The sequence below is a fragment of the Littorina saxatilis genome, linkage group LG3, assembly GCF_037325665.1.
Source record: "Littorina saxatilis isolate snail1 linkage group LG3, US_GU_Lsax_2.0, whole genome shotgun sequence".
NCBI lineage: Eukaryota > Metazoa > Mollusca > Gastropoda > Littorinimorpha > Littorinidae > Littorina > Littorina saxatilis.
The window spans coordinates 74,508,891-74,523,215 of NC_090247.1; positions in this window are offsets into that span (position 1 = coordinate 74,508,891).

Consider the following 14,325-nt stretch of genomic DNA (forward strand, 5'->3'; position numbering starts at 1 on the left):
TGTGAAAATGGATTTTACCAAGTTTGGATGTTCGGATGTGGAAACGAGAGTGTGTTTTTTGCAGAACTGAAGGAGAGGCTCTGCAGTTCCTTCTGTCATGATTGGCGTAATCATTTGGACTCGAGTGAGCGCCTATCACTGTGTGGAAAATATAAAGTCTGTTTTGAAAAAGAACGTTATGTGGACATTTTATGGAAAGATATGTACAGAAATGTCATCGCTCAATTTAGAATGGGCGTTTCACAGATAAATATCCACAGATATCGCTTCTAAAATTCAACAGAAAACAAGTGTTGCCCCTTTTGTGAAGATAAATTAGAGACCGAAATCCATTTTTTGCTTGAATGCCAAACATATTGTAAGTTAAGAATAAAGTATTTAGTACAGTTTTTAAGTGTTGGTGATCAGTTGGGCAGTATGATTACCATGTTTAAAAAACAAGACACAGAAACAATTGTAGATTTAGCAAAGTTTTTGTTTTTTGCATTTCAGTTAAGATTGTCAATGTTAAATAATAATGAGGACTAATTGTCGCTGAAGGTTTTGTTGTTGCTGTATTTATTGTTCGGTTGTATGTATATATTAGGCAGCATTGATGTGCAAGATTATTGATAGAGGAAAGCTTGGAACAAACCACTGTGTATTTTGCATACGTTTAAATATCATGTTTTCTATTTTTTCCTGTGATTCATGTGTACACCCCCCCCCCCCCCATTGAAAGGGGCTGTAGGCCCATATTCAATTAAACAGTGTCAGTGTCAGTGTCTCTCTCTCTCTCTCTCTCTCTCTCTCTCTCTCTCTCTCTCTCTCTCTCTGTTTCTCTCTCTCTCTCTCTGTTTCTAACCTCTCTCTCTCTCTCTCTCTCTGTGTTTCTAACCTCTCTCTCTCTGTTTCTAACCTCTCTCTCTCTCTCTGTTTCTAACCCCCCCCCCCTCTCTCTCTCTCTCTCTCTCTCTCTCTCTCTGTTTCTAACCTCTCTCTCTCTCTGTTTCTAACATCTTTCTCTCTCTCTCTCTCTCTCTCTCTCTCTCTCTCTCTCTCTCTCTCTCTCTCTCTCTCTCTCTGTTCTCTCTCTCTCTCTCTGTTCTCTCTCTCTCTCTCTCTCCCTCTCTCTCTCTCTCTCTCTCTCTCTCTCTCTCTCTCTCTCTCTCTCTCTCTCTCTCTCTCTCTCTCTCTCTGTCTCTGTCAGTAAGTGGCTGTTTGCGTTTTCAACCTCGAAAATGTCTTTCTGTGCGAGTTTGTTTCTGTTTCTCTAATGTGTGTTTCTGTGTCTGAGACTGGCTGAGCTCTTCATTTTTTCAAGTACGGCGAAAAACGAACTCAAAGCATCAACACGAGCCTGCAAGTTTGGACTAGACACTTGATTTCGGTAAGTTATCAAACGTCAATTGCTTACGCATGTGTTCATTCACAAATAATGACGTTTGTAATTTGTCATGATCAGGTGCCTATACTCGACATGTTACAGATTTAACAGAAACAAACTGTTACGGTTCCATCGGTATCGCAGCAAGTATGGAGTATTGCTTGTATTCATCATTGTTGTGATTATTATTGGTGTCAATGTCCACCCCCAGGAAGGTGATGCGCTGGGTAGGCCCCACCACTTTCTTCCAACTGATGTTAAATCCTAATTCGCTGAGTAATCTAATCAAGGTAAAAAGCATTTTTTCACACTCTTCTTTTGTTTCTGTTGCTTACAAAAAATCATCAATATAGGCCACTACTCCACTCATTCCTCGTCTAATCATACACCGTCTCACAGCCTGTGAAATCCTATGGAAATGAGCGGGACCTACGTTACTGCCAAACGGCAGTCTGCTGTCAAAAAGATAAGTAGGTGTTTTGTCATCACCAAAAACCCATTTGAGTCCAGTTACCTGATAGTTCTCTGGGTGGATACACACAGATCTGTATGCTGCTTGAAGATCAACTTTAGCGCACCAATATCCGCTCTTTGCTAATTTACAGGCATCTCCTAATGTTTGAAATTTAACACTTTCCGGTATTGAGTAATCGTTCATTGCTTGTCCATAAGGTCTTCTGCCATCGTGAATGAGTCTAATTTCTTTATCGTTTTTGAGTCACTTGAGAAAAAGTGACTCTATGTAATCGGTCAGTGTTAGTCTGTCCGGCCGGCCGGCCGGCCGTCCGGCCGGCCGTCCGTAGACACCACCTTAACGTTGGACTTTTCTCGGAAACTATCAAAGCGATCGGGCTCATATTTTGTTTAGTCGTGACCTCCAATGACCTCTACACTTTAACGATGGTTTCGTTGACCTTTGACCTTTTTCAAGGTCACAGGTCAGCGTCAAAGGAAAAATTAGACATTTTATATCTTTGACAAAGTTCATCGGATGTGATTGAAACTTTGTAGGATTATTCTTTACATCAAAGTATTTACATCTGTAGCCTTTTACGAACGTTATCAGAAAAACAAGGGAGATAACTAGCCTTTTCTGTTCGGCAACACACAACTTAACGTTGGGCTTTTCTCGGAAACTATAAAAGTGACCGGGCTCAAATTTTATGTGAACGTGACTCCCAGTGACCTCTACACTTTGACGTCTGCTTTGGTGACCTTTGACCTTTTTCAAGGTCACAGGTATGTCTTGAATTCTTCAGGTATGCATTGTGTTGTGAATAGCAATTTCTTCCTGTCCATCTGATGCCTCATATAATATTCAGAACTGCGAAAGTGACTCGATCGAGCGTTTGCTCTTCTTGTTTGGTATAGCTGCCAAGGCACTAACTATGGTAGGCTTCTTTGAAGCAATAACGTAGTTTCCTTTGTTTATCTGATCTATGAGTTCCTGCTCTACTGCTACTTTATGCTGTATCGCTGATCTGTGGTTCTTATGTTCTACTGGTGTTAATACACTGTCTCTTTCAATAATGCGAAAACCGTGTTCTATGCCATCCAACAAAAAGGTCTTACCGCTATCATCTACAAGCTCATTTTGCCAAATATGAAGTTTTGCGCTAATGGAAGAACTACCACATAGAAAGTTACGATTGTCAGCAGGGCCGGACCAAATGAGTTGTAAGGGGGGGGGGGGTTCCTCCATTTTTGGGGGGGCAAATCAGCGAAGTGGCGAAGCCACAAGCGCGCGCCTGCTTTGCAGGCGCGCGAACTAGGGGGGTCCGGGGGCATGCTCCCCCGTAAAATTTTTGAAAAACGGTTAAAATCTGTGCAATCTGGTGCATTCTGGGCCTTGTTTTGAGGGTTAAGAGCAGCATTGTTTTGGTGCTAAAACTAGTAAAAGTCCTAGCCCCCTCCCCTCCCTCCCCCCCCAGTCAGTCAGCCTGTCAGTGTGAGTTGGTGGGGGGGGGGGGGGGTACCTTTCTCTCATCGGATTTCACATTGAATAAAATTTGTTAGAAACACACACAAAATGTATTTAAAAAAAATTAAAAAATAAAAAAAAAAACACTCAAAGCAAGGTACATACTTTTTCCAGGGGTGGGGTTCCGGAACCCCTGGAACCCCCCCCCCCTGGGTCCGGCCCTGGTCAGGGTTCTGTGCTGCATAAGGACTAGAGTGGTTGGGGCCTACCTTGGCCGTAGAGACAATGTGCTGTGCTGGATCCTATATCAGGGGGTGGCTGCCAGGGTTCACTGAGTGCTGGGTTGTGGGATGGTCCTTGCCGCAGCTGCTGCACGCGTGCTCGTAGAAACAACGTGGACCATAGGCGCATGACCCCTTGTTGTACTGCAGGCACACCTCTTTGTCCCCCGGGTCCTGTCGGTCGCTGTCGGTGCGCGCCACTGGCTCCCCCGTTGCCGCCAGACTTCTTGGTGGCTGGCGTAGCCCGCTCCCGAAGCACAACTGTCGCCAGGTGTGGTGCTTCGGTCACCCAGGACAATTTGTCGGCCGCCTGACGCTGTCGATATTCGTCATCGAAGATGAGCACAGACTGCCAGGTGAAACGGCAGCCTAACTCCCCCACCATCTCTGTGCAGCGTAGATAGGCCGCTACATCAAAGTCTTTATCACGGGACAGGAGTGTGGCCATGATTCTGACATTTGCCACAATCCAGGCGGAGGGTGACACCTGATCTAACTTCGGCTTTGTATTGGGTAATTTGATTGTCACCCCTCCGCCAAGAGACACCTCCTCCTCCACAGCCAACGAGGATGAAACTAAGTCGATGATCTTTAATCCCTCACCTTTTGGTCTTGCCGGCGTCACTGGCGAACCGTCCATGTTGAGTCGCCCCAGCAATTCCGCCAAACCACTGGCACCTCTGGCGGTGTCGTTGCTCATGGGGCATCCCCCACCTTTTGCTTGCAGGGTTTTAATCCCTGCCTGAAGCAGGGCAAGATGCCCCCTTTTTATGTTGGCACTCAGAGATTCCAAATCCTCCGGCTCGACACATTTGAGGGCCGCCAACGAATCGAACCCCTCTTTGACGAGGACGCTGATAACCGCTGAAGGAAGGTTTGACTCCTTACACCATTGTTCTATTTCGGACATGATCACAAATAATGTTCACTTGCTGACGCGCGCACTTCAATGCTGCTGCCGCTGCTTTGCCGCTAATGCAAAAGCGTGTATCCTCTGGCACTCCCTTGCCAGAAAGTTTGGCGCCAAAACCTCCACTACAACACCCTCCCCCCTCCCTCCTTACTTCTAGGTCCCGCCCACATCCGCTATCTCCATTCCTTCCCCCTTTTCCTCACCGGCACGGTTGGCCTAGTGGTAAGGCGTCCGCCCCGTGATCGGGAGGTCGTGGGTTCGAACCCCGGCCGGGTCATTCCTAAGACTTTAAAATTGGCAATCTAGTGGCTGCTCCGCCTGGCGTCTGGCATTATGGGGTTAGTTCTTGGACTGGTGGGTCCGGTGTCAGAATAATGTGACTGGGTGAGACATGAAGCCTGTGCTGCGACTTCTGTCTTGTGTGTGGCGCACGTTATATGTCAAAGCAGCACCGCCCTGATATGGCCCTTCGTGGTCGGCTTGGCATTAAACAAACAAACAAACACAAACCCTTTTCCTCCATCCTTGTCCAGTCCTAAATACCATCGCCTCACCTTCAGTTTAAAAACAATTTATCGTTCCTCTAAACTGACACTCTAAATCGGTATCGCAGCAAGTATGGAGTATTGCTTGTATTCATCATTGTTGTGATTATTATTATTATTATGTGTGTGTGTGTGTGTGTGTGTGTGTGTGTGTGTGCTCTTTGTATATTGTTTGTTCCTACAAGTGTGAACCCTTTATTACAGTGTATGTGTGAAGGGGCGGATTAGGGGGGAGGGGGGGGGGGTTACAGGGGTGGACTATGATAAATTTAAAAGAAAACGAAAAAAAAAAGAACTTCACGTGACTTGAAACTCAAACGTTCTGACCAGTTATACAATAAATACATCTCAAACTTCCCGATCAGTTATGCGAACTAAAACAAAAACAAAAACAAAAACAAAAAAAGTAGCGCAGAAACACCGTGAAAAGATAGTGCAAATATATGACAAAACTTACATGAAACTGCTACATAATTATAGTGGTCAGAATGATTTCTATCACAGTAGCAGCAGTAAGTACACATATAAGATCTTGATCAATACAAGATACCACCAAGAGACTTATCAAATCCCACACAGTGTTGCAAAGCGAAAAACCGCATCAACAACCAAGCATATGTTTGATCCACCATACTCTTTAACAGCTAGGTACAAATTCCTCCCTCGCCATCCAAACTGTAGGCTGAATATTTCATGGCACCGCTCGCGGCCGTTACATAATTTTTCTTGATTAGATCAAATTGGAGCGCGCCGGGCCCGCCTGATCAGGTTAGGGAATAATAAAGTAGCACCATTTGCAGCCATTTATAATTTGTTCATTGGGACGAGCCCCTCAAATCGTTTTATATCAGGCCCCGGGCCACGCTAACCAAATTTCCCTCTTGGCATGTTTAAAATTAAGGATAAGCCATACAATTTTCATAAAATAGCTAAATCTCTTCAACTTCAGGGGGGCTTTGCCCCCCAGACCCCCCAACGGGGCATTGCCCCTGTACCCCACAAGGAGTCTACCCCTGCACCCCAGGTTGTAACCCCCCCACCCTCTGGCTTATATGATCCGCCCCTTGTGTGTGTGTGTGTGTGTGTGTGTGTGTGTGTGTGTGCCTGGTTGGCTGGCTTGCTTGCTGGCGTCATCCTCTGTTATACAAGAATTGTTCAAACAGTATGCATACATTGACCTACGGTGTACGCAAATAGTCTAAGTAGCCTACCCATGTGTCATGCGCCTTTCACTTCCAAGTCTTCCGTACACTGTTGATGAGTGCTCATCAGGACGAAAACACACACACACACACACACACACACACACACACACAAATACACACACACACACACGCACATGTACACACCAATTTACACGCACACAGATACACACAGGAGCGCGCGCGCACACACACAGAGAAAGGAAGGGCAAGACGGGAAGATGGCCGAAGTGGCAGTGCACTGGCCATGAAAAGTAGTGGAGACAATTCTTTTCATGCCATGAAATGCGGTACCAAATGTATTCTTCTTCCAATAGGAATATCACAGATACTTTGAAAAGATAAAAACACAGCTTAGCTGTAATTTATGAAAACCTGTTACTTGTGTATACAGTATTATAGACATTTGTTATGGACAGTTATTATAGACCCTAGTTAATGATACTTTCTAACATCGCAAGATTATTCCGGGGAATTCCACGATACACAGATCGATCGACGGGTTTACATCACACCGTCCGCTTACTCATGGGGTGAGCACATTGTATGAATCCGTGAAAGCATATATGCAAATTACATTAAGATACGCCTGCGTTTTTCTTACGGCAGTCAACATCTATGTTATGATAATTACAGGTTATTGCTACAGATGTCAAAGGGTGATAACTTTACAGACATGCAACTGATATGCAGCTTGAATTGTATTCGTGATAAATCATTGATGCAATCTGTGTTGAAGTTCATAAATAAGGAACAGCATTAGTATTTTCCAGTTTCTCAGTTCATTGACAGTACAAAGTTGAGCATAAATAAACTACACGTTTCTCCTAAATAACTCCGATATAGGCCAGCATGCTAAGGTTTAAGTTATAATGGACATCGTTGAATTCCTAACATTGTTTTAATTAACAAACAGAATGTGACATCAACCCGTATAAACTACGTCGTCATCTTGCACCATCTGTGACGTCATCACGCACATTTTGATCATGACGTAACAGTATCTGACGTAATACCACGCTTAAAGTCCGTTACGTCTTCGCGCACATTCGATTATGACGTAACAGTCTCTGGCGTCATGTCACGCTAAAAGTCCGTTATTTTAGGACACTCACGAAGCCCAGGAAACCATGTCCTCACTCTTAATGTTAGGTCTCACACTCACGAAGCCCAGGAAACCATATCCTCACTCTTAATGTTAGGTGTCACACTCACGAAGCCCAGGAAACCATGTCCTCACTCTTAATGTTAGGTGTCACACTCACGAAGCCCAGGAAACCATGTCCTCACTCTTAATGTTAGGTGTCACACTCACGAAGCCCAGGAAACCATGTCCTCACTCTTAATGTTAGGTGTCACACTCACGAAGCCCAGGAAACCATGTCCTCACTCTAGGTCTCACACTCACGAAGCCCAGGAAACCATGTCCTCACTCTTAATGCTAGGTCTCACACTCACGAAGCCCAGGAAACCATCATGCTAACCTTTGTTTTGTAATTATTATGATTGCTTAAAATAAGCATTATATGCTTGAGTATGTAATCATCCATGCATTGTTCTTGTCATGATTAAAATTGAATAAAATTGTGTTTAAACCAAACCATGTCCTCACTCTTAATGCTAGGTCTCACACTCACGAAGAAGCCCAGGAAACCACGTCCTGACTCTTAATGCTAGGTCTCACACTCGCGGAGTTGACATGCGCTGCGCACGTGTCCTCAGAACAATGGTCACTTCCAGCAATATCCGACATATACGTGCTCTCACGTGTTCGATGACGTTCTTTGCGTAATGACAGAGTGACGCAATCTGGAAGGTTCTGTTTAGTGACGTCCCTCTTATTCTTCCACTCGTCCGGAACGTTGACCTTGAACTTCTTTGTTTTGGGAAGTGTTGCGCTGCTTACGGCTTTAAGCGGGGACCACATTTGGACGCCGTTTTACGCTCTATGCGCCGCAGGCCGTTTTGTGCGTCGCGCGGGAATTGCCGAGTGGCCACACATCGACGATTTTTTTCACAACGCGGTATCACAGTGGAGCGGGTCTCCTGACAAGAAAGTTCAGTTGCATTCGACTGCCGCGCCGCGAGCAGCTGACGTCATCGCTCTGGTTTGCTCTGATTGGTCAAATTTCCGTCGTTCTATGTCTGTGTCATAGAAATTAGAACACGCGCTATTCTTCTGCAAATAACGCTTCGCGATCATGGCACGCTACGGCGCTCCCACGTGGGCCGTTTTGAGCATAAGTCAAATGTGGACAGGGTCGGACGGGAGTGTATGGACGGGCCTTTAGGTTTCATACTATTGGCTACATTTTCAGTCTTGTTGTTATTATTGGCAACGTTTGCATTCTTATTGTCACCGGCAACATTTGCATTGTTGTTGTCACCGGCAACGCTATCAGTCTTGTCGTCATTGACAACCTCCGGAGATTTCACATCACTTCCAACAATGGGAACCCGGCTGTCTTGAGAGTTGACGTCGGACTCGTGAAACTGATCGCTCTTTACAGCCGTCAGGGATACGGTAGCCAGGCTGGTTTGGGACACTGTGATCAAACTGCTCGCCGACTGCCTCGGATCCTGAGGCGCCGATGACAGCAGAGAAACTCGGGAGGAAATGGACTCTGCTTGCGGGTTCTTCGTAAGAGTGCCTATCCCGCGTTCTGCCCAACTTGTTTGTGCCCCAGGTTTAAAACTGTCCCGGGTCGGTGACTGCTTTTTCTTCTCCGATTGACTGGTCAAAGATCTGACGTGTTTTGCAGACCTGTGATTTCTGTTCGGCTTGGCGAAGCGTTTAGAGTCTGTGATGTGGTCCTCGTCCTCAGAATCGACGAGTACAAAGGGAAGTCGAATAACGTTCTTCTCCTGTCTCGGGAAGCCATCGTTGATGGCTTCAGCACCAAAGACGGCAACTTCGCCATCAAATGCCCGAAGTTCACCGAAGTCTGCCGAAAGTTTTGACTGAGCGTCCGCGGAGTCCTGCTCCACTCGCAAAGAGCTCGGCCTCGGCCTGGCAGCGGAGATTCTGTAGTGTACTTTACCCTCCAACCCCTGACCTGAACTTTGACCTCCCTTGATCGGTTGCGCATGCGCAGTCTGAGATCTGTATTGTTCCGTTTTTCCGGACTGACCTGCGAGCTGAGATTTAGACTGTGAAGCGAGATCTAGACACAAGCTTCGTTCTTTGTGGGCGGACTGACCTGCGAGCTGAGATTTAGACTGTGAAGCGAGATCTAGACACAAGCTTCGTTCTTTGTGGGCGGACTGACCTGCGAGCTGAGATTTAGACTGTGAAGCGAGATCTAGACACAAGCTTCGTTCTTTGATTGTGGGCGGACTTTGTAGGTGCAAGAGAAACAGCGGTAGTTTCCCTTTGGGGCATTGCGGAGTAAGTCTTGGGGCGAGAGCTGATGGAGGTGTAGGACACAGGCGGGTGGGAATCATAATCCGTCCCGTTGCTCACAGCACCACGAATCTGAGCGTCCCAAATGTTGCTAGTGGAACTGTGGAGTCCTACATCCTCCACAGCAGAGAAAGCCACGGAAGCCAGCATTCCGGGATCTCTCGCAGAAGGCACCATGGTCAAAAATCGATGCAGACGGAAGGGTTTCTTGGCCGGCTTTCTTGGAGACGTTTCACTGTGGGAGTCCGTTCTGTCATAGCCGTTCTCTCTGCCCGGCAATCTCCACGACCTAGCAGTGTGTCTGTCTCCAGAACTCTTGACTGAAGGCCGCACCAACGCCTCTCCTCCCCTCCTCCTCCTCCGCCGCCGTCTACTCTCTGGGTCGACGAAGCGGAGGGTGAGCCATCCCTCCACTCTCCTCCTCCTCCTCTTCCTCCTCTTCCTCCTCCTTCTCCGGACAGAATAGCAGAGGACCTGAGATAGATCTCGGTGGCCGTGGATGAGGAGGAGGCGGTGGATTTTCTGACGGTTCCCCGCAGGACGCCCGACTTGACTGTGCGGGGGAGATGGAGGTCGTGGTTGTTGATCGCCACCTTGCTCTTCGTCTCTTGGGGCAGCTCCACCGCGTCCTCCTGAGACTTGCCCTTGGACTGCAAAAACGCGATCACCTGGTGACAAGAAAAAATGAGCAGTTTTAGTGAAATGATGTGTCAAATAAAGCCCCAGTCTGCCTCGAATGGTTTACAAAACGATTTAAATCTTTTCATGAAAAAAAGCAGTTCTAACCTTATGGAACACACTTTCAATAGCATTTAATAGCATTAAATGATACAGTTCGTTTGAATAGTTATTTAGCTCTCGTAAACCACACACCAGTTTTCGTGGTTTATCTAACCCCTGAGCCATCGTGGACCCGTGTGATCCACTTTCCTTTTTTTCACAATTTAGTCGTCAGTTTGTCATTTCAATGCGACTCGCTATATCTGCAATAGCACGTTATTGTGTGCCTCTGAATCTAAAACGCAACAAACGGCTGCGAGTAACACGAACTTATCGTTTTCGACTCGTCGGCATTGTACTTGTCGCGTCTAAATATCGGACCGCTGAAAACACAATAGCTGTTATTGACGCTGGTTGTGTTGTTGTTGTGTTGTGTTATATGCGTGTTCTCCTTCTCTGGATTTACTATTCACGTTTAGAGGGTTCGGTTCATTGAGCGGACAATCACATAGCACTTGAACCGCTTTTCAACTGCATATCATTCAAAACGTAAGTTAACCACGTAGATAGTGACGTCTAGTAAAATTAAGTTCTTTGGTGGTCATATTAGCATGTAGTTTATGGGATAAAATGTAGGACTTTAGAGAAAGGTAATGAACCCAATTGTCTGAGAGACAGTTAGTATGTTCTCCTCCCCTAGCAGGTACGGTGTAGACAATGGTTAACCTGTATTACCTGTACTACCTGTATTACCTGTACTACCTGTATTACCTGTACTACCTGTACTACCTGTATTACCTGTATTACATGTACTACCTGTATTACCTGTACTACCTGTACTACCTGTATTACCTGTATTACCTGTATTACCTGTATTACCTGTATTACCTGTACTACCTGTATTACCTGTGCTACCTGTATTACCTGTACTACCTGTATTACCTGTATTACCTGTACTACCTGTATTACCTGTACTACCTGTATTCCTGTATTACCTGTATTACCTGTATTACCTGTATTACCTGTACTACCTGTATTACCTGTATTACCTGTATTACCTGTACTCACCTGTTTCATGTTGAGTTTGTCGGGATCGTGGTCGTTGACGGGCGTGGTGCTTCGGGGCAAGTCACGAACATTCATCTTGTGGTATCGCCGTCCATTCTGTGGAGACGAACGTCAAGTTTGTACAGACAAATAACTATGCTGTAAACAGGTATTTGTGGTTGAATGTCTTTTGTATGTGCCTCTGTCTTTTGATCTTTCTAAAGGGGTGAGAATCAAAAGATCGAGGACATCTGGTCGAGGACCAAAAGGTCGAGGACATTTGGTCGAGGGTGACAAAAGGTCAACAGCAAAACGCCGAGGGAACAAAAGGTCGAGGATTGAAAAAAAGTGGAGGATTAAAAAATGGTCGAGGATGCTGCTTCGAGTGAATATGAACCATGAGGATTTGAATAGGATCTGACCAGGTGTGGGGGTGATTTGTGAATATGAATACACACACACACACACACACACACACACACACACATACACACACACATACACACATACACACATACACACACACACACACACACACACACACACACACACACACACACAGATGTTTCACCTTGGAAAGCAAGATTCAATTTTGCATCTGTTTGTTGGTCGGAGTATGTATTGATTGTATTAAGTTATAAAGCAAAGTATAGCATTGCATCATTGTGTTAATGTCTTTTGTTTTGGGGAGGTTGAGCAATACATACAATTAATTAACAAGTCGCGTAAAGCGAAAATACAACATTTAGTCCAGCTGTCGAACTCACAGAATGAAACTAAACGCAATGCAATTTTTCAGCACTGCAATTTTTCAGCAAGACCGTATACTCGTAGCATCGTCAGTCCACAGCTCATCGGACTGGGTGGCCGAGTGGTAACGCACTTGCGCTCGGAAGCGAGAGGTTGCGAGTTCGACCCTGGGTCAGGGCGTTAGCAATTTTCTCCCCCCTTTCCTAACCTAGGTGGTGGGTTCAAGTGCTAGTCTTTCGGATGAGACGAAAAACCGAGGTCCCTTCGTGTACACTACATTGGGGTGTGCACGTTAAAGATCCCACGATTGACAAAAAGGTATTTCCTGGCAAAATTGAATAGGCATAGATAAAAATGTCCACCAAAATATACGTGTGACTTGGAATAATAGGCCGTGAAAAGTAGGATATGCGCCGAAATGGCTGCGATCTGCTGGCCGATGTGAATGCGTGATGTATTGTGTAATAAAAATTCCATCTCACACGGCATAAATAAATCCCTGGGCCTTCAATATGTGCGCGATATAAATTGCATAAAATAAAAATAAAATAAATAAGTCCCTGCGCTTAGAACTGTACCCACGGAATACGCGCGATATAAGCCTCATATTGATTTATTGATTGATGGCAAAGGCAGTGAAATTGACAAGAAGAGCGGGGTAGTAGTTGCGCTGAGAAGCATAGCACGCTTTTCTGTACCTCTCTTCGTTTTAACTTTCTGAGAATGTTTTTAATCCAAACATATCATATCTATATGTTTTTGGAATCAGGAACCGACAAGGAATAAGATGAAGTAGTTTTTAAAACGATTTCGGAAATTTCAATTTTGATCATATTTTTTATATTTTTAATTTTCAGAGCTTGTTTTTAATCCAAATATAACATATTTATATGTTTTTGGAATCAAAAAATGATGAAGAATAAGACGAACGTAAATTTGGATCGTTTTATAATTCTTTTTTTTTTTTATACAATTTTCAGATTTTTAATGACCAAAGTCATCAATAAGTTTTTAAGCCACCAAGCTGAAATGCAATACCGAAGTCCGGCCTTTGTCGAAGATTGCTTGGCCAAAATTTCAATCAATTTGATTGAAAAATGAGGGTGTGACAGTGCCGCCTCAACTTTTACAAAAAGCCGGGTATGACGTCATCAAAAGTATTTATCGAAAAAAACACTTCCGGGGATATCATTCCCAGGAACTCTCATGTAAAATTTCATAACGATCGGTCCAGTAGTTTGGTCTGAAACGCTCCACACACACACACACACACACACACACACACACACACATACCTAAAGTGTGGATGGTTACCTAAGAGGCGGCACTGGGTGTAGTGCCTTTCTAGTGCACTTGCACTACAACAGCACTGGGTGCAGTACTCGCTCCGGCATCGAAGAATTTTGCACTAATAAATGCACAAAATTTGACCTATTTCGTCGCCTATAGAGGACGGAAAGAATGTCATTTTGAACATTGTTATGACATTCTTTCCGTCAAAAAAGTCAATTTAACGGTGTTAAATGAAGCGACCATCCACACAATTAGGTTGTCATCCAGAGTTTAGGTTGCCATCCACGTGTGGATGGTTGCCTTATGGTGATTTAGGCAACCAAACCTGTGGAAACGGGGGTACACACACACCCACACACACACACACACACACACACGCACATACACCATGACCCTCGTCTCGATTCACCCTCTATGTTAAAACATTTAGTCAAAACTTGACTAAATGTAAAAAGCAGAATTCATAAATGTGTACGATGTGAAAGAGAAGGTTGGACTAAAATACCCATTTCAATTGCTACATTTCAACTAGATATGGGGAGGCAATGCCTCTTCCCCTGTAGACACCCCCCCCCCCCCCCGACATCCCCCCCCCTCACCCCCGCCTGGCCAGCAAATTAATGTACCCCTGCCTCACCGTGGAAGCCCATCACACACACACACCCCACACACTCACACACACACACACACACACACACTCACACACACACACACACTCTCTCTCTCACACACACACGCAAGCACACGCACACACACACACACACATATACACACACATACACACACACACACACACACACACACACACACACACACACACGCGCGCGCACGCACACGCACACACACAGTCCGTGTCCTAATCATTGGCAGATTCTAATATGATC